Below are 22,415 nucleotides of genomic sequence, written 5' to 3' on the forward strand. Positions count from 1 at the left end.
AACAGAAATACAGAGTAGATTCCAGTTATATGATGTAGACACTCCACCAGGTGAGGGGCAGTGTGTCTGTGTGTCTCATCTCGGAGCGAGGGTAAATATAAACCACCTGCCTGCTTTATGGTTACAACTGATCAATTGTCAGACCTCAAAACTTCTATATTAATGGCCATTATCAAAGAGAAATTCATTGATTGAACGGTCGGACCTGCAGCCGCAGCACCGCTGCTGACACGCAGCCGGTGTGGATACACACACGCAAGCAAGCTGCAGCTGAGACGTGCGTCTGAGGTAACGCACACACCGCGCAGCCGGTGTGTTCCCGGCCGAAGAGATTTGGATTTCCAATATGCAGCTGATGTGATATCACTCCTCTCCTTTTAAAGCCAACAGTACAACAAGTTATGTCTTGGTGCAGCAGACTCGGACCTGGTCAGAGGCTCAGTCGTACTGTAGGGAAAACCACAAAGATCTGGCCAGTATAAGAAGCCAGGAGGAGAAAAATGCTATCAAGCTCGCTTTAGAGGCAACACAAGCTCAATTCGTATGGATCGGCCTCTACAGAGATCCCTGGGCCTTCTGGTCTGACAACAGCACCTCCACATTCAGGAACTGGATAACTTCTGAGCCTGATAACGACAACTCAAGAGAGTACTGTGCGGGATATAATGTGGTCTCGGGGGGATGGGCTGATAAAAACTGTGACAACACAAATGCTTTCTTCTGTTCCAAAGGTAAAGTCTAAAATTCAAGCACTGTGAGATGCTTTTATAATCTAAAATTCAAAAATCGAAAAACGTTTTTTCTTTTGCATTTGGTTCATTTCGAAGAGGGGACAAAGCAAACAATTCTGAAAATCAAGATTCGGTCGGAGGCTGACATGGGCAGCATGGAGAACCAGAGGCAGGTTTCGCAGCAGGTAAGCAGTACAGTGACAATGCTAACACTTGAGTTAAGTTGATGCTGTGCATAATAATGTTCTCATACTGCACATTTTATTTAGCTGCATGCCCACATGCAGTCGAAAGGAATGGAACATTTCACATTACATTGGAGAAATGTCCAGCATGAGGCCCACTGGAAGGACCAGGATGGGGAAGGTAACGTCAAAGACCAACTCTGATGGCATTTAACCATTTAATATGTGAATCTAATGACATGATGTGCTGAGCTGTGTTACCCTACAAATCTTCTTCTGTTTCAGAGTGAAGAGTTTCATCTGGAGACCATTTTTCTTTTGGGTGACACGCTTATCCATTTGGTTATGTCTGGATTAAAATGTTTGCTGTTGTTAATTTTGAGAAGTTTTTTTTTTTCTTTTACAAAAAGTCGAATGACAACAATGATCTTAATTCAAGGTCTGCTTAGTGGCTTTCATCTTCTTCCTCAGAAGCTGTAGTGCTTTGTTTTGTATTTGTCTACGGTGTTGAATGACCACATAGGTTGTGTTGTTTGTACAAGCTAACCAGGACCATGTGGTAACACTCCCATTGGTTTGTGAACTTTGGTTTTGAAGCCTTCAGCCGGACCATTTTGTTCTCGCCATTTTTTTAAATTTTGTTTAACCTGAGATAAACATATTTGGACGGATGGATTTGGATGGAGCAAGGGGTGAATCTGACTGAGAGCCAGAGGACACTATGTCTGCCCGCCTACACAGGAAAATTGACTGCACTCTACTAATGGTAATCAAACCAGGCAGGTCAACAAACAGGCCACTTTTTGAGGCGTAATATTGAATTAATTATTACCTGATTTTCAGAAGGACCACCAGAAGGAATGAATCTAGCTAAGGACATTATAATAAGTGGTGGAAAAAAATTGATTGACTTTCATGGAACAAGTTGATGGTTTTTTGAATGGGAGTCTATTGGATCCGGAGGGTTTTTGGATCCAGTCCCTGGTGGCCTTCAGTGGTATTGCACTTTCAGGCACTTCCACATATCCTTCATGTTTCAGACCCAGAGGCTACTACCATTTTTATATTCAGTCTACTAGGACTTATAGTTTTATAGTTACAGTAACCTCTACTGGCTATAGTTCTTATGATAGGAGTAAAGAGGGAAGTGAGGTGATGTAAATAAAGATTATTTGGAGACCATTGTTTGTGTCCCGATTAAAACCAATATGTTAGCTTGACATAACTTTAAAGATAACAATGGAGTTCCTCAATACGTGTGTGTCCTGCTTGAATGAACTGTTGGGAAGCCAAGGAAACATGACCGAAATCTCCAGAAAAAGTTATATATAATGTGTGAAATATTAATTACTTTTACTCTTATTTAACTTGTGTGTGCCCAAATGACTGAACTGTCTTAAAGTGAGCATACTATATATTTCTAGACTTTTTACTTTTGTCATATATGTTCACTTGCATTTACAACATTAGAGAGGTCATAATTTAGTAATGTGCAGCGATGTAGATTTTCATAAATGTTTAAATTTTGCTATTCAATAATTTCTGTCGAATTAAAAATATATTCCTTTTTATTGCATGTAGAGGTTGTTGGGTTCTGATCTCAAGTGATGAAAGTAAAACTACATTTGTGAGTAAATAAAGAAAATGTGATAGAAAATGGAAATTAAAGTAATTCACAAAACATAAATTAATAAATATATGAAAAAATACAATCTCTGAACTTCTCGGTGTTTTTTTTCGAGTAAAATCAGATATTTGAGTTTGTGGAAGTCTATAGAAAGAGAACTTTAGTGCATACATTGGAAGATTTGTGTTTCTGTTTCCTGTTTTGCATCTAATCCAATTGACACCATGCAAAGGGGATTCCTGTGGAATGACATTACCACGCCTCCCCCCCGTCCTCAGCTTAGAGTCACCTCCCCCCCACCATGTCCTCTGCAACTGCTTAGCACCCATTTAAATCAACTAGCACCGCCAAACACCCGCAAAGATGGATAGCATTGCTTATCAGGCTTTTGTTGGCAGTTTGTCTTGGTTATAAGCAAACAAGGGGGATAGCCGCTGCTAATGACCTTGGGGGTGAAAACAACATTTGTGTGTGTGTGTGTGTGTGTGTGTGTGTGTGTGTGTGTGTCTGTCTGCCATTTGTTTGTGTGCAGTTAGGCTCGCTGGAGGGCACGTGGCTCCACCTGCTGTGTATATTCGTGTGTGGCTGGCTCAGGTGAACAGACTATGTGTGGACTCGGCTGCATACTATAGATGCATCTGACCTCCTCTCATGGCTGGTCTCTCCTGCTGGGGATAAATCATGGGGATCTGTGGCAGGCCAACCCTACTGAGGTGATTCATGGAGATGCCTTCATGACCTTCCATTCAGGTACACAGCTGGGCCCACTCGCCTGATGCGCCCATTCATTCCTGTGACAAGACAGCACTGTCTCTGTGGCTGCATCATGTGTTAGCTGAGAAAAAAAATAAAGACAAGTCCAGACATTACTTCACACAAATTAAGTCTCCCTGTAGCATATAAAAACATGTGTACAATCACTGTACAACTCATGGTAATATACAGTCCTTAAAAGTGCCATTGAGGAGCTGCAGGGCACAAGGCGTGACTTTTAGACCTGTTCCATGCATAAGATATTGCTTTCCCCCAGTAAGTCAAGTCAACTCTTAACACATTAAAATGATTTCATTAAAGGTGAGAACCATGCTGCTCTGTGGCATCGCAGCCCTGTCCAAGTTTGGCACTCAAATGTGCCTATTTAAAGTGATTAGCAACACTAAACATGTTGCGGACATGCTGGGCTGCCTGATGTGTGCTGAGGCTGCCTGTGATGCCGGCTGTTGCTCAGTCTGGGAGCTGCGTCCCAGTTCACCCACCCGTTTCCTGCCTCCCCCCCTCCTATATATCCACTCTACAGTACACTCACATTTTGTACAGTAAAAAAAACACATGTCTTGTCAAACAAATGCATCATCTGTTTGGCTTATTTTCATCTAATTTTACCTATTTGTAGGAAGCCAACAGATTGAAGGTGACATTTGGCAACACTGCACTGGTCAATCAAATAGGAATGGCTGCACATTCCTGATGGACAGCTTTGTGATGTCAACTCGGTGCTAATGTAATATCACTATGCAATTTTCATGTTTTAAAATACTGTCTTAATAGCTGCGACACAGCTGCCTTAAAACTCACATATCTACCGTCAAGTAGACTTCTTTGATTGTATTTAATAGTACTATACAGAGTTTCTCTAATTGTGTCATCCTTTTCAGGTCTGATTACCTGCTAATACCTGAGTAAATAAGCATACGGCCAGTGTGGTGCTTGACAGTTAACAGCAATCTCTTTTTAATCACTTTCTAAATTATCTGGAAAAACTGAGATGAAAATCTAGAAGTTTTCAAAGCAGTCAGTCATCTTTGGATTTTAAAGTCTTCTTGAATTAAAGGCTATATATTCTATAGATTCAGATTTACTTTTCTTTTCGATTATAAAGTAGGTGTAGGTGTTTATAAATATAGAGAAAGTCTCAAAATGCTCCGTCCCCACGGAAATGCAAACAGCATGTATTAAGCAACTGGTCCGTTTGGACTTCTGGAAGTTTGTGATGTCACAGACTCGTGCTTGTGTCATATGTCCGCCCTTAGCACGGCCCACTGTCCAACCTTTTACGGGGAAGAAAACTAGTCATTCCATCACAGAGATGAGCTACGAGACTGAAGAAAACCTGTGGTTGGCCTGGGCGTGCATGATTCGGAAAAAGAGTAAGCCAATCGGAAGAGAGGTTCATGGATGTCAATGTGCCTTAAAGATACAGACACAAAAAGCCTGTTCTTGCTCCAGAGAGAGGCTTAAGAGACAAGATGTAAAACTATACCGAGATTGTTCTGAGTATTTCAAACCACAAAAATATCTTCTAATAGATTTCAAGACTGCAAATAAAACACCAGTTATGTGTTAAATAACTACGTATTCAACGTGGCTGCATGCAGCTTGTGTCCTTCAGATACTTCTTTATTCTAACTTCTGGAATCTGTAATTCACCCACGAACAATGGCCGTCGAATGCTCATTGATTAATTCTTCAGTAGAAATGTTCAATATTCTGCGGTTTATGAAAGGCTTTCACTGTCCGCACTGTACCGTTACAGTGGTACACACACCACCACCACCACCGCCGCCTCTCTCTGCTTTCTTTATCTTCCCCCTTCACCCCCCTGTGTGGCAGCACAGCTGCCCTCCATCACTTTTCCAGGCCAAGCACCAGTCAGCGTCTTGTCTTCCCCATTATTCACTAATCCAGACTCCACTGCACAGAGGGCACTGTACATTTTGATAAAAGCCCCCGCTGTTTGCAAATTGCTAATCAATGGAAACATTCTGTCAAAAGGTCCTCAATGTGGGAATTCATCTGACTGGTTGTGTAGTCGTCTCCCTTTTCTTTGTGAATAGAGCAAACATAGGCTTGTTCATACAGTACAGAATACCGTATTCGATAAACGAGCTAAACAACAGCTCATATGTGATCGATGTAATTATACCTTGAATGGGTTTTGGGCCACTTACAGTCATATATTTATTTGTGCACAAACTCTCTTTCAGCAGCTCCATTGCTTTCAGCTTTTCCCTCCCGGGCAAACAGAGAACTTGGAAAGAGCAAAATGGAGCCAAATTTGCTGTGACATAATGGCAAGAATCAATATGACTTTTCCTTCCTAAATGGAAGATAATGGTATCACAATGGAGGCGTGTGGAGCTTGTCTACTCAGCCAGTCCTGATTGATCTGTTACTGCAAGAGTCACTTTGGGACCCGCAAGGTGTCTGGACACATTAGCGTCACCGTGTGTGAGCCAGCCAGCCAGCCAACAAACACACACACACACACACACACACACATGCACACGTGCACACACTCACACACTCACACACACATACTCACAGGAACATACTGGGTTCACTGTGTCTCTTCAAAGAGAATTCATCGTCAGATCCTCTTACACAGTCATATATCATTATGTGTTACATACCTGTATGCTCCACAGTACTTATGCCGGATATTATATATTTATTTGCCTTTTTGTCAACATCTGCTTCATTTTGTTTGTGATATCAGAAACATCCAGACAACCTTTCTTTCATAATGTATTTTCATGTTATTGCTTCTTCTCAGCTATCACCAAAGTTTGAGCATTAACTGCCTGAAAACCACAGGAAATTATATAATGGTACACTTACAGTGTTTGCAGTCGATGGATACACTATACATGCCTTCTAATATTACCACTCTCTATATGAAAGCAGCATAGCTCAAGCACATTTTAAAATGTATGAGGCATTACATGACTTTATGTGACAGTAAAAAGGGTAAATGGAGGTTTGAGGAGGTCATAAAATGATAAAAAATGAAGGTCTAACATAATTATGTTTTCAGTTTGTTTGTATTTTTTTCTATTCTGGCATCTGTTCTTGTAAAAGTTTGGATAATTTACAAGAGTAAAAAATTTAGGGGAACATTTTGTGGAATCCTTAGCATGTCAGACACATTGAAGAAATGTGCTCAGGAGAGGACAAAGTGCAGAACTCTGGCATCACAGACCGGGTTTTGAACCCTGAGTGCCACACGTGGTTGGTTTAGGCAACAAAAGCACTTTGGTTAAGGTCAGGGAAAGAGCACGGTTGTCATTAAACATTAATGAGGTAAACATATAGTGTCTTTTGCTTCAAGTCACTTTTGACTTTTTGAATATTTCAGGATCACAATCTTTGACTTGTCTAAGTGCTGAGTCCTGAAGCAGTGGCGGTTTCAGACTACACAATATTTCTGTCTGAAAAAATTGTCACTGTGTCAGATTAGAGATGTGATGTCATTGTGGAGTGATAAAATTCTTGCCATGACTTAAGACACTTCACAGCCATTGGTCGCGACCAATCACAGTTTGCCGTCTTTCATGACCTGTGTGATGTCATCAAGGGATCAAGAGCCAACCACGAAAAACATTAATGTTAACAAACACTTACTTCCAAAACTGAGAATGACACTCGCTGCCTTGTGTTCGAAAAAGCCTAAAAAAAAACTACAAATATAAGATTGTGTGGCTGTCTGTGGGTTGGTATGTTGCAGCAAGAGGACAGTCAGGATTGTTTATGCTCCATTCTGACATTTACTTTGCCATGTTGTTCATGGAAGAGCACTCTGCACTAGATTGGCTCTGCTCACCCATTGCAAACAGCTTCAGTCAATGCTCTGATTATAGTCGGGAAACCCTGTTTGCCTTAAGGTTTGCTTGGCCACTGTGAAGGTTGAACTAGTCAGTGACGAGGGAGGTCTGGCTAAGAGCAATGACAATGAATTCAAGTTTTTGCTTCGAAATGTAGATCTAACAAAGGCAGTAGTGGAGCTACGTGAAACGTCACAGTTGTAGGAACGGTAAAACAAATATTGAGAATTCAAGCCGCGCAAGAACAATTCCTTAAATATATCTTTCAAAAAGTCTATGATTGGCAATTTACGGACATGGCTTTGCTCTCTGCTCCCATTGCTTGAGGGTCTCTTGTTTACAGCTTAGTGAGTTTAGGGGCACAACATACAGCATATGGTGGTCAATGCTGAATGGTCAGAGGATGCTGCAATAGTTTCAAAATTAACCTGAGGTCGACACCCATTTAGACATGATGACTAACTATTAACAAAGGCAATTTAGGTCTGATAATACCAAGCTAACTCTGCCTCTTTTCGTTGTATTTGATGCAAGAGGAGGTAAAATAAATTGTATACGTTTTTATCAGATAAGATGCAGCATCGGTTGTCGTCAACTATGACACACCTATAGATTGTATATAAAAGTGGATGTAGCTTCCATGTCTGAAAAGTAAGGCCAATGTGGAAGTGCCTTTGAGTGTAATACCACTGATGGCCGCTAGGGGCTAGCTCCAAAAAGGTCCAAAGACTGTTGTGCACCAAACCTCATCCAGCTTTAAACAACAGAGACCCTCCAGCAATGTCAGAAGAGTAAATTACCATGTTGGTAAATGACCATCAGAGAGTTGCTGCAACTGTTCATGTTGCTTCATATGGCTCTACAACCACTGCCACTGTTTGAACGTCATTTTGAAACAAATGCTTGGATTCATTACCATTGGACATAGTCACACCCACTGGTCACTGATTGCTCTGCCTTCACAGTGGCTGAGAAAACCTTAACGTGAACCGTAAGATGGCGACGTTTAAAATGCCGAACTAACTTAACATGAACATTTACAGATTGGAAGATACCTTAATTCTGGTTTCTTCATGAAGCTCATAAAATCCATCACGTTCTGTTAAAACGCTGTATATGACTGTCCTAAAAAGGACAGTTAATTAGCTGTTAATTTACCTGTTAATTTCCCGTTGGAAATTAGCTGTATATGACTGTCCTTTTTAGGAGGCAGAGTTACTCTCAAACACTACATTTTACACATACATCTCTTACATATCCTCACCCTCAGTACAACTTTGTGCCACCTAGATTTTGTCATCTTCATTGTTCTGCTGGGAAAATTTGGGGGGATTTCTCACTAGCCTGATCAAGTAGTTATTAATAAATGATACCGTTCTAAATGGCATCTATGCTATGTGACCGATGAATTAGCATCTCCTTTATCTTCCATTAAAATAAAGAGACAGAAGTTGTCCCTGCATTTTTCAGTGATACCAGCCAACCTATTGGTTTCGGAAGGTTTACAGGGATCTGTACTGTGAACACAGTGCAGGTAATGCTCTCATTACCTGCAGAAATCCAATCAAGTGCACATTCTGAGCAGCACCCGGTTGTAGCAGCTTGTGTTCTCCGTGTTAAATTGCAGTTTATGAGGAATAATAATATACTGTGCTATTCTGCCTCAATGAGGCCTCCATTAATAAAGGACCAGCTCTGTTTCATTCATTCTTGACCTTGATTGACATTTTTATTCTCTTTCTCGCTCATATAGCAAGCCTTAATGATAAATTGGGGACATGTTTATAGCTTCATAGGGACTTGAATTTCAAGGTGTATTTTGATGCTAGGAGACCGTTTCATATCACGCTGTGCAGAGTGCAAACTTAATTAAAGCCAGCAAAAGCAGTAAATGAACCCGACAACAAGGAGTGGTGAAGAAACAGAAACTGGTGCAGTGGCTGAGCGGTGAGTTTTTTACAGTTTTACGGGACAAAATTGGCCGGATGGCTCTCCTGAGGTCCAATGATGCTGCAGCTGATTGAGGATGTATCACCAGTCAGGATGTCTATTCACTTTACCTCTGTACTTCAACACGTGTTGATCCTGTATGAAAATGGTAATATAAACTAAAATACAGTGATCAAGAAGTAACTACGTAAAGCATTGACGTGTCATACAGATGTGCTCTCTGCTTTCAGTGGTAGTAACTTTTAGTGTGCTTGTTTTTAATGCCTTGTGAGTTGGCACATTGCCATTTTAGAGATCCCAAGTGCCATTGCATCACAGTTCAAGTAGTTTTTTTCCCTCAGACTCTTCAGAACTTCACAGTTAAGTCGGTGTTGACAGTCTGACCCTCAGGGACAAATTCACGGTGCACAACCCTGTGAATGCACCACCTGCACCTGTTGTGCTCCTGACCTGATGCGCCTTCTTCGGTCTTGGACAGTGACGTTCGGCTTCTCCAGAACTGCAAATGTCAATCAAAACACCTCGCCACGCTCGTGGTTTTCAATGCTGTAGGCTTAATTAAGTAGTTAGTTTGGGGTGTAGACACAAAGAGTTTCAGTACCATTGGGAAATCCCAAGTGAACGCATACCAGTAGTCACAAAAACACATGTAAGACAGGTCTGCTGTTGGTCAAGCAACGAGACTTAGAACAGTTACACAGCCGTATAAATTGTGGCTTATTTCTGTATTCAAACTGTATTCCTTTTGACGTTGGTATTTTTTCTCTTGTCTATGCTTTTGTCCTTAGAGACCACCACAGTGTTTGCATTCTTAGCTTGGTGGTACTCCTCACATAAGACTAAATCCCCCCTGAGCTGAGCAGAAACATGCAGCAGAGCTGGACAAAGACTGTCAGAACAGGGAACGATTCACAGGAATCTCATTTCTATTATTGATAATATGATTCCCTGGTACGTAGAAACTTCAAGGCTTCTCTTCGATCGCTTGACACTGATTTTGTTTTCATCTAAGGTGCGGGGCAACTGTTTGCATCTTTTTCAACAGCCAAAAGAAAAACAAACTAGAAAAGCCTTGAAATATTGAAAAAAATATTTTGCTCTTATGATAAGCAGCAGAATTTATATTTTTTTGTACCAGATTGTTTTCTTTCCATTGACACAATGTTGGGAATGAAGTAATGTCCTGCATTATGAACACATTTAAGGCTTGTACTCGTCTTACACTTTGAGTTATTTATTCGTCTCGATTCAAAAGTAACCTGTAAAGTGCACTTAGTTTTGTGCGATGACCAAAGCTGGAGGATGAGGCACAGAAATAATTATAAAACATAATGTCGGGGGTTCATTTGTCCCAGCCTGAACTTTAAAAAAGCTCCTCTCTTTTGTATTCACCTTCATTAATTCACCACCTCTGACAAGTGAAGGAAGGAGGAAAACACGAGAAAGGACACTGCTCAAAGAGAGCAGGGTGAGGGACCACTTCCCAGAGCCCTCATCCAGCCTGCGGTACACCAGAGAGACGGCGGTAAACAACTTTCAAGACATAAATATTTAAATGTTTCATTAGATGCTGTCTCGTGAGGAGACGGAGGAGAGCTCGGGGATTTAGCTCCAGCAGCAGGCGCAAAGTCAAACTCAGTCAAAGACAAATCCATTCTGTCAATAAGAACAAGCCAGTGAATTATATATGTGAATATGTAAATTGATTATATATGTGCACCGAGAATGAGCTATCAGTATCTCTCAAAATGTGCATGGTTAACAGTTGACTGGCTATGCATCTGGTAAATGTAAATGCAGACATGTAGGTCACTTTGTTTAGAATCATTGGACATATTAGTGATCTTTTGTGATGTTTTATAAGGTACGTAAAATGTATTTATGAACAACGGGAGCCACATGGATTATTCTAGCCTCTATCCTCCCTCTCACTGCCTTAAACTCTCCAATATTGCAGGGGAATTACTGGAAAGTATGTTGACAACCCAAAAAAAATTATTTTGGAAGATTTTTAGTAGCATGTATTTAATGTGGCACCTCATAGGATTTATAAGCTGTTCATGAATAAGATATTACCAGAACAACTACGTTTTGCCAGGTTAAGTAAGTCCTCCTCCAGCATGACACTTTCATTGTCTTGAAATTGGCTCTATTCTGAAAACGCCCAGTTGGGTGCGCTTGTGAGCAATTTGGAGACGCTTTGGTTGATATGATACTGAATATCTGCGGAAGTAAGTGTTGCGAAAACCCGATTTTACAGATAGTTTGTGTGATCAAACAATTCTGAGTGTAAAAATGCTAGCACAGAGTTTCAGTATAATATGTAGCCCATAGAGCACCATTGCAGTTATTCTGAATGAAGGAGAGACTGAAGCACATAGGGAGGGAGGACGGACCCGGCGGTCTTTGTGGGTTCATGAAAATTTGCGTGCAAGGAAACATCTCGGCGAGTCCTAGGTCAGGGAGTAGTTTCGTATGAGCAGAGTTGCTCCAGTAAATTAGACATTTAATTTCAAAGTACGTTCAGAGGTGAACAAAGTATGTGACAGCAGGGTAAAAAGTGACAGTGAGAAACGCAGCATTTTACCCAAAGTTGAAACATGTTTTCAACTCTTGGCAACCAAAAAAACCCCGCAGAACTCTCAGCACTCAGTGAAAAATAAACGCTCAGCACCTTGTAACTCGACACTCCCCCCAAAAAAACTATTTTAAAAATACTGGTGTACACAGACCCAAATGCCACTAAATCTTTTATGAAGGACACCTTAGTATTTAACATTGATCTGGATTTGTTTCAGTATAATATGTAGCCCATAGAGCACCATTGCAGGTATTCATACCCTTAATGCAGACTTACACCTGCTCTCAGTATGCCATTCCCCGATTTTCCTCTATCGAAATCTCAAATTTGATATCGCGCAACAGTATGTAATACACCCGTCAGTTCACTAGAGGACACCGTGTCGGTGCCATGTAAGTAACTTAACTGTGTTACTTAAAAGAAATCCATGTTGAATTTCACTTTCTCATGGACTTAAAGCCTGGTTGTGTGTTTGTCACGATGCTAAATAACTAAAGAGAAAAAAAAATAAAAGTGACAAGTTTTGGTTTTAAAGGCCAATTATGATGAGTAACCTCCATTCTGTGCATAATCAGAGTTTAATCCTGGCCTGAGGCCACAGCAACCACAGTAATCAGCTGGGATACTATTTAGGCTGTGTGTGCATGTGTACAGTCTTCACTGCTTTTTCGTATGCAGATTACACACTGCTATTTAGAGTGATGAAATACATTTTGACAATTTATTTTGTAAATTATAAAGTTAATAAGGTTGGCACAACAGAACTGTTGTGTAAGAAGTACCGGTACAACAACAGTAGGGCAAGCAGTCATTAAAGCTCCTCTTAAACACGCAGAGGAACAAATCTGGTGAAATAATTCCAAGGTTCAAGCAGAATGTCTGTTTGACTCTCAGACCAGCAGCAATGAACAAGATAAAAACCTGATAATAACAACCAACAAGAAGCAAAAATAAGGTGCAGTAGTAGCAACGTAATACATAGATGAAATAAATAGATGAAAGGCAGCAGTGACTCCCTTTTAAATCATATCAAGTGATGTCAGTCAGGCTGCGTTGTGGGTAATGTAGGCTCTTGACAAGGAAAAAGAATGTGTGAAATAATTAGACAATATTTCATATTTTGCCTGGATGGCTGCTAGCAAAGCCACAGAGTAAGACTTTATACTTACATCAAAGCAGCTGCTGGCACCAGGGTATCATTCCCTCAGACATCAGTACAACCTTCAACAGCCTCATCATGGTAACTGCAGAATCAGGAAAAAAGTCCGGCATTTTGAAATTTTGAAAAATCTTAAAATGAAATTGTTTCATTTATTGGCATAAAATTTGGATGCAGTATGTCCACGAGAAAGAGTACAGTCAGCTATGTAAAATACAGTAAGTGTAGGGTGTTCAGTCAGGGCAGTGTGATAAGTAATATAATTGATTAATTAATACAATTATATTTAAACCACATGAAACAGTGAAAAACAAATTGTACATGACAAAACAAACCAATCTCCAAATCCAGAGCTACCATCACCATGTGTGTTGTCTACTTCCTGTCCTGAATGTCAAAATAAAGTCCTATGTATACATGTCTATTGACACTTTCCATTATTTTTCCTCATACTTGGCCAGTACTCTGCAGTTTCTATGGTCAGCAAAATTTTCTTCGAAAGTAAGTCTGAGCTTCAGTTTAAGTTTGCAGCAGCTGTACATTGTGGTATATAATGGTGCCACCCAACGAAGGTGTTGATAATGCTGAAAGGAAAATACATTAATTCAGGTAGCCACATGCTAATTTAATGAGGGAACAATACAAGTTTAAATAAGCTTTTTAATGATTATTTACTAACCTAGAAGCACCAAGATCATTAATTCAGTCGCTCAAACTGTACAAATATGTAAATATAAAAATATATGACTCTTGGGACCATTTTAGCGCACATACATGATGAAACGGCACACACTCGGCTGCGATGACAGTCTACCAGTCTCTACATCAATCAAATGTTCTGTCCGGTTTCTATTCTACTTGTGTGTCTATCCCCCGGCAAGAATGTACCACTGCTGTCAAGTTAACATGATCAACCAACACAAAGATGATCTGCTTCTTATTTGTCACACTGTCTACAGCCGGTCTTCTATTCTCTTGCAACACTGTCCGACTGAGTAAACAGGTGGATAATAGGAGGTACACAAGAGGCTGAGTCCTCCATCATCCTGTCAAATCTAAGACCTTTCCAGGTTAAAGTGGACATACTGCACATTAAATGCTAGGTGGAAAGAGACTTCAGGGAGGCCTGCATCATTCGTCTGACCAAGACCTGTCTCAGATGTTGAGAATTCATGGCAGACAGAGTGAGTATTGGAGACAGCATTCAGATCTGCACCTCCACCTTAAAGATGCTGACTCTGTCAAAGCCTCCATGGTTCCCATCACTTACAGCGACTTTTAGGAGTTGCTTCGTTGAGTTGAATGGCTGATGGCGCCGTCATGTACCGTGTAACCACTGCAGAAAAGCAGGGTACAACAAAATTATGTAATTAAAAAGGTCTTGACAAATCTCAAACTAACTCTAAATGAGGTTTGCCTCTTAATCCGGGATCAGACGACACCATATATTTGTCTTTCACAATGCTAACTATGTCAGATTAGGCAATCAAAGTGGCATAAATTCTTGCCGCGTTTTTGTCAGGAGACTGGCCACACTACAAGTATGACCCGGACCAGTCATCATTCACATCCATACTTGTGAAGTTGTCAATCATGGCTACAAAGGCAGTATCTGTGATGCTAACAGTCCTCTTGCCATGTTTACAAATGCACGCCAAAAAAAACTAACCATTCTATTGGTCGACGTCATGTGAACATATCATAGGATAAGTCAAACTAGACAGGTAAGTAAAACAATTTGGACAAGGCAGACTTTTTGTCAGAGTTTTGTGAAATAAGGCCCATTTATCTTTGTGCCCGACACTGGAATTGTTCAGCGACAACAAAATCATGTCAAAATCAGGCTTGCTTTCATTGTACTAATCCAGCAACAAATGACAATCCAACCCAGACGCATACAAATAAAGTTGTTATTCTCCTAACTTATATTGGTAAATAAGTTTTTTGGGAACTATTATTGATACATATTTTCAGTATCACACACAAATGGGTGGATGATGGTGCAGGTCTTGGATACCAGAAATTGAGGTTCACACTCTTTTATATTGAAAAGTTTAGGCAGCAGAAATACTTTAGTTTAAATTGGTGAAATACTGTGGTTTTGGTTAAATGTACACATTAAAAAAAAAGGCCTCACAATTTGCTTTAAGTAACTTTCATCTTTTTCAGAATTTAGACAAGATCACAAACCATAAAACAATGCCAACCCTGCTTTAAATGCTGATGAACAGTATGTTTAGTATGGGTAGTATGACAGTATATTTACAGTTAATTCAATTTAGTAAAAATTATTTTTGTTTGGTCAAATTGATTGTCATTCCCTCTCACCACAGATGTGTGAGTTATAGATGAAATAATTATTCCTTGGGACGGTTCTATATATAAGCAATACAAACAACAGACTTTACAATAGTGTTGTTTTTTTTTAAAAAAAGCACCTTGTCAAGAAGTGCTTTTGCTCAGATTCAGCTCGGACCCTTGTCAGGAATCCACCCATCCATTATCTATACCCTCTTTATCCTGAACAGGGTCACGGGGGGGCTGGAGCCTATCCCAGCTCACTTAGGGCGAAGGCAGGGTTCACCCTGGACAGATCGCCCGTCCATCACAGGGCCACATAGACAGACGGAAACAAAGACCATTCACAACTAAGGGCAATTTGTAGAACCACCAATTAACCTGAGACGCATGTCTTTGGATGGTGGGAGGAAGCCGGAGTACCCGGAGAGAAGCCACGCAGGCAGAGAGAGAACATGCAAACTCCACAGAGAAAGGCCCGGATTCAAACCTTTTTACTGTGAGGCGACAATGCTAACCACGCCCGGACTCCACCCAGTGGTTTTAAATCATTGTTTTGCCTCTAAATATAATTTACATTTTCAACATGCAAAATTTGAATTTGCAGCATTTGAAAAAAAAAGTGGACATTCCTGTTTTATTCAAACTCAACTGTTTTGTACTTTTCTGTGTGGGTGTAAAAAGTCCTGGTAAAGCAGTACTAGCAAACTGGATTTCGACTCGTCCTTGGTAAGATATGCATGAGTAAGAAAAGAATATGAAAAATCAATCCCTAAAATATTGCTCAGGCAGGGCCAAAGTGCAGCCAGCATGCTTTACATATTGAGCACATCAATTTCCACTGTATGGCGAATGAAAGTTATGCGAATCCAAATCATTTCTAAGCTGAAAAGGAACAGTGTGCCAAGAGCGGCTTTGAGTTTTCCCTGCATCAGCTCCCTGCCAATTGTTCCTGGTGGCTAAAGCTTCTTAAACTAAATTACTACAGAATCAAACCATCCCCGGTCTTTGATTCTGTGTATGATAAATGATTGATTATGGTCATTAGCAAGATAGAACACTGAGCTCTGCACGACTAATTGTGGCCTGCAAGTCTGGAAGTTCTTAGTGACTCAGGTAATTATGCTGCACTTTCATTTTCCTTCTGAGGCCTTGCAGAAGTCTTAGAGTCTCACGCCGAAATGACCTGGCATTACTGCTAATCTGTCCTCCAAAGCCAGCTCTCCTGCTCTCTCTCCTCTAATAACATTCATTTGTTATCCTCCCACTCACACTATCAGTGGAGCAGAGATTTTCTCTGTGGGTATTAGCCTAAAAAGTGAGGAATGGAGGACTCGAGCCATCATCGGGGTATCACAATTGGGAATAATCCGAATTCAAAGACCAGGACAAGACAGTGGTGAAGGAAGGGATCTAACTCACAGGATAAATCTCTTGTAACGACCACAGTGTGTCTCCAAAATGTTGGGATTATCTTTGAGAGTAAAAAAGCGCAGTACATTACAACTTCAGCAAAAATCTTAGCGAGGAGGGCGCATTACAATGATCAAAGCCAACGAATCTTATGGGGCAGTCTGGAGAAGTAATAATAATGACACACATATTGAATGTGACAGTCACTGTCAGTGTACTTGACTATTGAGCCACACGATCCAGGAAGTGAAACTTGAAAATGTGATTTTCACAGTCCTGCATAATTCTTACTATAATAGATAAAACATCATTCCCAAGAAAAAAAACTGCAACTGAATACATCTTAAGAACAAAAGCCCCTACTTACCAAAAACAAGAGTAAATAACCAAATATTTACTTCAAAATATGGCAAGCTGGAGATATTAATGGGATTGAATGTGATGTCAAGGTCAAGTCATGATGTCATGCGTGGGTGTATTGCACAGATCACACAATCGGCGTAATACGGTATTGTGCACAAATGTGATAGGTTGAGCCACAAATGGAGTTACCATTCTAGGTCTTATGTTGAAATTTGTTCTTTCTCTTTTGATGCTCTTGAATTCTCCGAGGCCTTTGGTATCTGCAAAAGTGGTATGTCATCACAGACAGAATCTTCAGACCCAACCAGACAGAGACTAAGGTGGAAAAAAAAATCTACGTCCGTGCTTTTGCTGACGATGTTGTTCTGTTTACTTCATTACTCTCTGCCTATTAACCTGCTGTGAAATGATAGATCGCTTCCCCTTTGATTGTGAGTTCCTGCCTCAACTGAAGAAGTTCAGATGTATGAGGGTTTTGTTCACAAGTGAAAGTAAGACAAAGCTTGACATCAATAGAAAATCTGGGCTGCTGTCGGCAAAGATACAAGTGCTGCACTGGTCAGTTCTGGTAAAGAGGGTAAGCCTGCATGAAGCTCTGTTGTACCAGTCAATTTTACGTTCAAACCTTAGTCAACAGTAATGGATTTGGGTAGTGACTGAAAGAATTAGACTGCAAATACCAACAGGTGAAATTAGCACAATGTCAGAGCATAACTCTGAATAGAACTGCCACTCCTTTGTACTGAATTGATCCAGTTTAGGTGGTTTAGGCATCTATTTTGAACTGAGATCCAATACGCTGAAGGGACAACATATGCTAGATGATCCGGGAACATCTTGGAAGATGAAGTACTTGCTGAAATGGAAGATGTCTTGTTTCTACAACAACAGGTTTTCAAAGAGCCCAGGCACCATTTTAGGAACCCTGGGAACCTTACCTGCCCGTTTCAATCAAAGGTTTCAAAGTCTAAATTTACTTCCTCTAACAAAGTGCCTCACTCCACAGAAGTCCCTGCTCTGGAGGTGATTATATTGGTGGACAGAGAAACAGGGGTGTAGTATTATAAGTTCTGGAGCACACCTGTGAAGCTCTCGAGTGCCCACTCGGGCACACGGTCAGGGTTAAGTTGTGGCTTTTTTTCTAAGGTTGTGTAACCACTCTTCCTCTGGAGGTTTAGTCACAGTAGTCAATAATGTCAATTTCCATCACTTAAATGTAATGCCGCTACTTTCAACGGTTGTTCTCGATTTCTCATTTAAAGTGTTATTGTCCGATTTCAGTCACAATACATTCCTGCAAATGTTTCAGAATAAAAGCCTTGTTAAGAAATGAAGGGTTTCTGTCTACTGAAACGCTGCAGAGTTTTGAATTTGAAACAGATACAGGAAGTGTTGAGTTTGTATTAGGAGTCCACCACAACACCTATGCCCAAAAACCTTTGGAGCAGGGTTTGCAGAATTTTGGCTGCATGACCACTACTACTGGTGAACAGCTTCATAAAAACAAAGTTAAGTGTAGTCCAACTTCCCAACTCATCTGATAGAGCAAGATAAGAAATGTGTATGTGAATGACAGAAAGTCCCAACTGTCTAATTTGGTCTTCAAGGTTCTTCACACATGGTGGAAACACAGAGATGAAAGCACAGCAGCTGAATTTAGTTCCTGTGTCTTATAATTACTGAAGAAAAATGGATGGATGATCTCTTTTGGACTACTGTTGAAAATCAGCTTTGAGGAAAACAACCCCAGAAAATCCCCCTCGAAATAGAAGGCAGTATTTGTGTGGAGTCTTGCTTCTCTAAAGGGGGGGTTACGAAGGCTTAATAAAAATCATCAAGCTACAATCATATCACTTTATTAACATGAATAAAATGTGGTGTAATTCACTTCAAATTTGCAACCCCACCACTATCACCCCGATCACTCGCTAGGCACGCAGATGTTCGTAGCAATCCCTCTCCTATGACATCAATGCAATTACCCCCTGCACCAAATCATCTCTTACATCTGACATGCTGCGGATATCAGGGCGCCTGCAGCGTCCCACATCCTATTCATGACAATCCTGATGATTTGTTTATGTGCAGATTTGTCACTGACCGTAGCCCCATTATTACACATTGTCAGAAACACCCGTACCACTATACATCATTTGCTATATTACTATGAATTATGCATTAGTCTCCCGCACAAGGCTGCGCACACATGTGTGGGCCCACAAGTTGGATGTGTGGACTACAGCGGGGGAATGTTAATGGACGTCTCTGCCGCTCCCTCTCGACAGTGGTTCATTTCGTGGTAATCATCGATTGTGATGTTGTTCTTTTGCCTGAGGACACAGGCAGATGTACAGTGCAGACATGGACAATGCAGATAAATCCTCGAGAGGGCTGTGGTCATATCTGACTGGTATTTGTGGCAGATTATTATACTCTCACTCTATCCCATTCAATTTCAGTTCAGCGTTAAGTAATTTATTCGCCCTATGAGCATATTGCATTCATTGAGGACAACTCAATATTGATAAAAAAAAAAATTAAAAAAAAAAGAACTGAATGCTTGCGTGGCTAATTGTCAGCTTTACACAAATGCAATATTTCAATGGAATTATTCAGTTGAGAAATAAAAAATTGACATAAACATAAAGACTGAGGATCCAATAAAGTAGTAATCCTTCAGTTGATTTTTATTAAATTGTTCATTATTTATGTGTGATTAGGCTGCAGTGTTTCCACTCTGCACTCACAGATTGTCTGTCACCCAGTGTTCACTAATGATAAGCTATCTTAGAGTTTGCCACAAGGCATTGTAACAAGGACAACAACTGTACATGATAGATATATACGTCAACACGGCAATTCAACGCCTCACTTATTAGTTTTTCCTCGGCTTTCAGCAGTTATGACCTAATTGTTCACCAACCATTGTCTGGAGGGGGGAAGGGGGGTAATCCTCCCAATGGGACCTACTGACGCTGCCCATAAAAATATACACATACTCATAAAACTGGAGTCATGTACTATTAATTGATTTAGTTCCTGTCCATCCGTTTCATTTCAGTGCAAGATGCATTTTTCTGTCACTGAAGTTTGCGCTAATTTCGGTCCTGTTGTTCCTGTTTGCTCTGTGTTTCATGAAGGTCTGGGGTGTCCCTTGCTCGAATAGAAACACAGCGCAGCAGAAACAGAGGGTGGACAGTCGTCAACATACCATCACTCAAGTTGATGACAACTTCACTCGTTACGTGACAGTAGAAGAAAGGGGAAATAAAGGTCAAAAGTTATACTATCAATGGACAAACCTCAACCTAAAACTGGTGGAAATCAGCATTTTTCTTAAACGCACCTTACCTATATTTAATAAAAGTAGCAAGGATGCTAATGTTAGCAGTTCTGCTGCTGATCAAACTAACAGTCCAACCCAGAGCTGCACACCGTACAAGCACAGTAAGACAAGCTTTGATTCATCTTTGCTGTCAGAGAATACATAAGCCTGGCTTTACAAAACTGATGTTTATAAGGTTAAGTAATCAAATTCAAAACGTAGCACCCCTCCAAAATCATCCCGACTGGGGAGGGGGTGGCAGGGTAGGAGGACTGTCTGCCTCGGGGAAAAACTTTGACCACGTGTAAGTTGTAAATGTAGAAGGGTTTGTGATCATAATGTAATCAGATCGGGCCGACTGTATCTGAAGGTGGTCCGACACACTGCAGTGGTATCTCAGTCTGGGAGAAATAGCATTTCCCCCAGACTGAGATGCAATTCATACATTGCACAGATGTATTAAGCATAACTGATAACTATGCTCAAAATTTGCACCCAATTCGTTTCAATGAAAGTTGGTCACTGGCACGTGTACCAGGAAACATTTTGTTTCAGCAGGTTTCCTCGTGCCTCTGCGTTTTTTTGAGTCCTGTCCAGTGAAGAAAGTTGAGAACTGGCCAAGACTTCGTCCAGCTGAGCTGTCAGGCTTCCTGCACACAAAAATGGGATACAATTCGTTTAATTCTCACTCTCTACTTGACTTCGAAAAGTTAATGGACCAAAGTGATAAAATTTTGATTTTGATTTCACAGATTTGTGATGCTGAGAAAAATTGAATCACTGATAAACAGGTGCCCCTTTTTCAATGATTGTGTATGGGGAAAAGGTTTTTTGAGCCAGTGTGCATTATGTGATAAACACAAAAAATTTAATCACAGCTCCACTTCTAGAGGCCTGGTACAGTGTAATCCAACCAGCAACCAAAAGTCAAGTCACCCATTAGTTTGCGAATTGCCTTTCTGAAGCCTCGAGTTCGCCATTTTGCTATTTTGAAACCAGAAGTGACCATATTTGCATGAGCTTGGGAGGAACAAGCAGTGAATCTGACTCGATCTGATTGGAAAGCCGGGGACACTAAACTCCACCCACCAATAGCAGAAATCTGACTGCACCACAGGCCTGTCAATCAAACAGACAAACCCCCAAACATACAACTTTTTGAGGGCTCACGTCTAAATAATGATGGGATTATTTGCAGATGGACCGCCAGAAAACTAATTAGAAGGAATGACTTCAGTGAATGACACCATAATGACTTTTGAAAAAAATTCATTGACTTCGTATTTCATGAGAGAAGTTAAATGGTAGTCCATGGAACCAGGGGCTTTTTGGAGCCAACCCCTAGTGGCACTCGGTGGTATTGCAGTTTAAGGTATTCTGCATTAGTGATGTCTACTTGAATATACAATCTATTGTGTAATCACATTTCTTGTGAAAAAAATAGCCATAAAGTTTAAAGGTCACAGAACTCTGTCTCTTCCTGTTAGCTAAAGCAAGTCCAGCAAAAGCTACAAGTAGTAGCTAGTTAATCTTCCCACAGAAAGTCATTTATAAATGATCTAACATGAGCAAGCGCTCATCACAATGCAGGCATAAAACAAGGACATAGGTTTGTAATGAGGCAAAATGCAGAGGCTCTGTGAATTAATGTCATAATCCAGACACATTACAAGTCAATATTTGGTGTTCATGGATATCACCATTAGTATTCGCTGAGAAAGGCGATGTGGTTAAAAGTTCTGAGAAGAATCTTATCAGTGTTTGGAGGGTTACTTTGGAAATGTAATAGGTTACATATACCTGCAGATAGGCTACTAGTTAGCCTGTTAAAATGTAATAAGTAATGCAATCTAATTACTTCACCAAATCAATGTAACTTATTACATTTGATTACTTTTCTAACAAATGTTTTAAACTGAACAAAAAAGCTGAACAGGCCTAAGAAATAAATGTAAACTAGTCAGTATAAATATCCCAACAGAACTCAACTCTGATTACTGTCAAATTTTAACTAAAACTTCTTCAATATAACTTGAATAAAATGTCAATGACTTTAAAGTTGACAGTTTCACCACTCGAACAATGGGATAAGGTTTTACTTCTAGCCTGTATTGTGGCTAGTGCTTCGCTTGGGAATCCAATCATTTGGATATTGATTTATTGATTACCTCAGCATCACTGA

This window comes from Embiotoca jacksoni, unplaced genomic scaffold (genome assembly GCF_022577435.1).
Source record: "Embiotoca jacksoni isolate LCO1_2020_lvr unplaced genomic scaffold, fEmbJac1.0.p SCAF_7, whole genome shotgun sequence".
Lineage (NCBI taxonomy): Eukaryota > Metazoa > Chordata > Actinopteri > Embiotocidae > Embiotoca > Embiotoca jacksoni.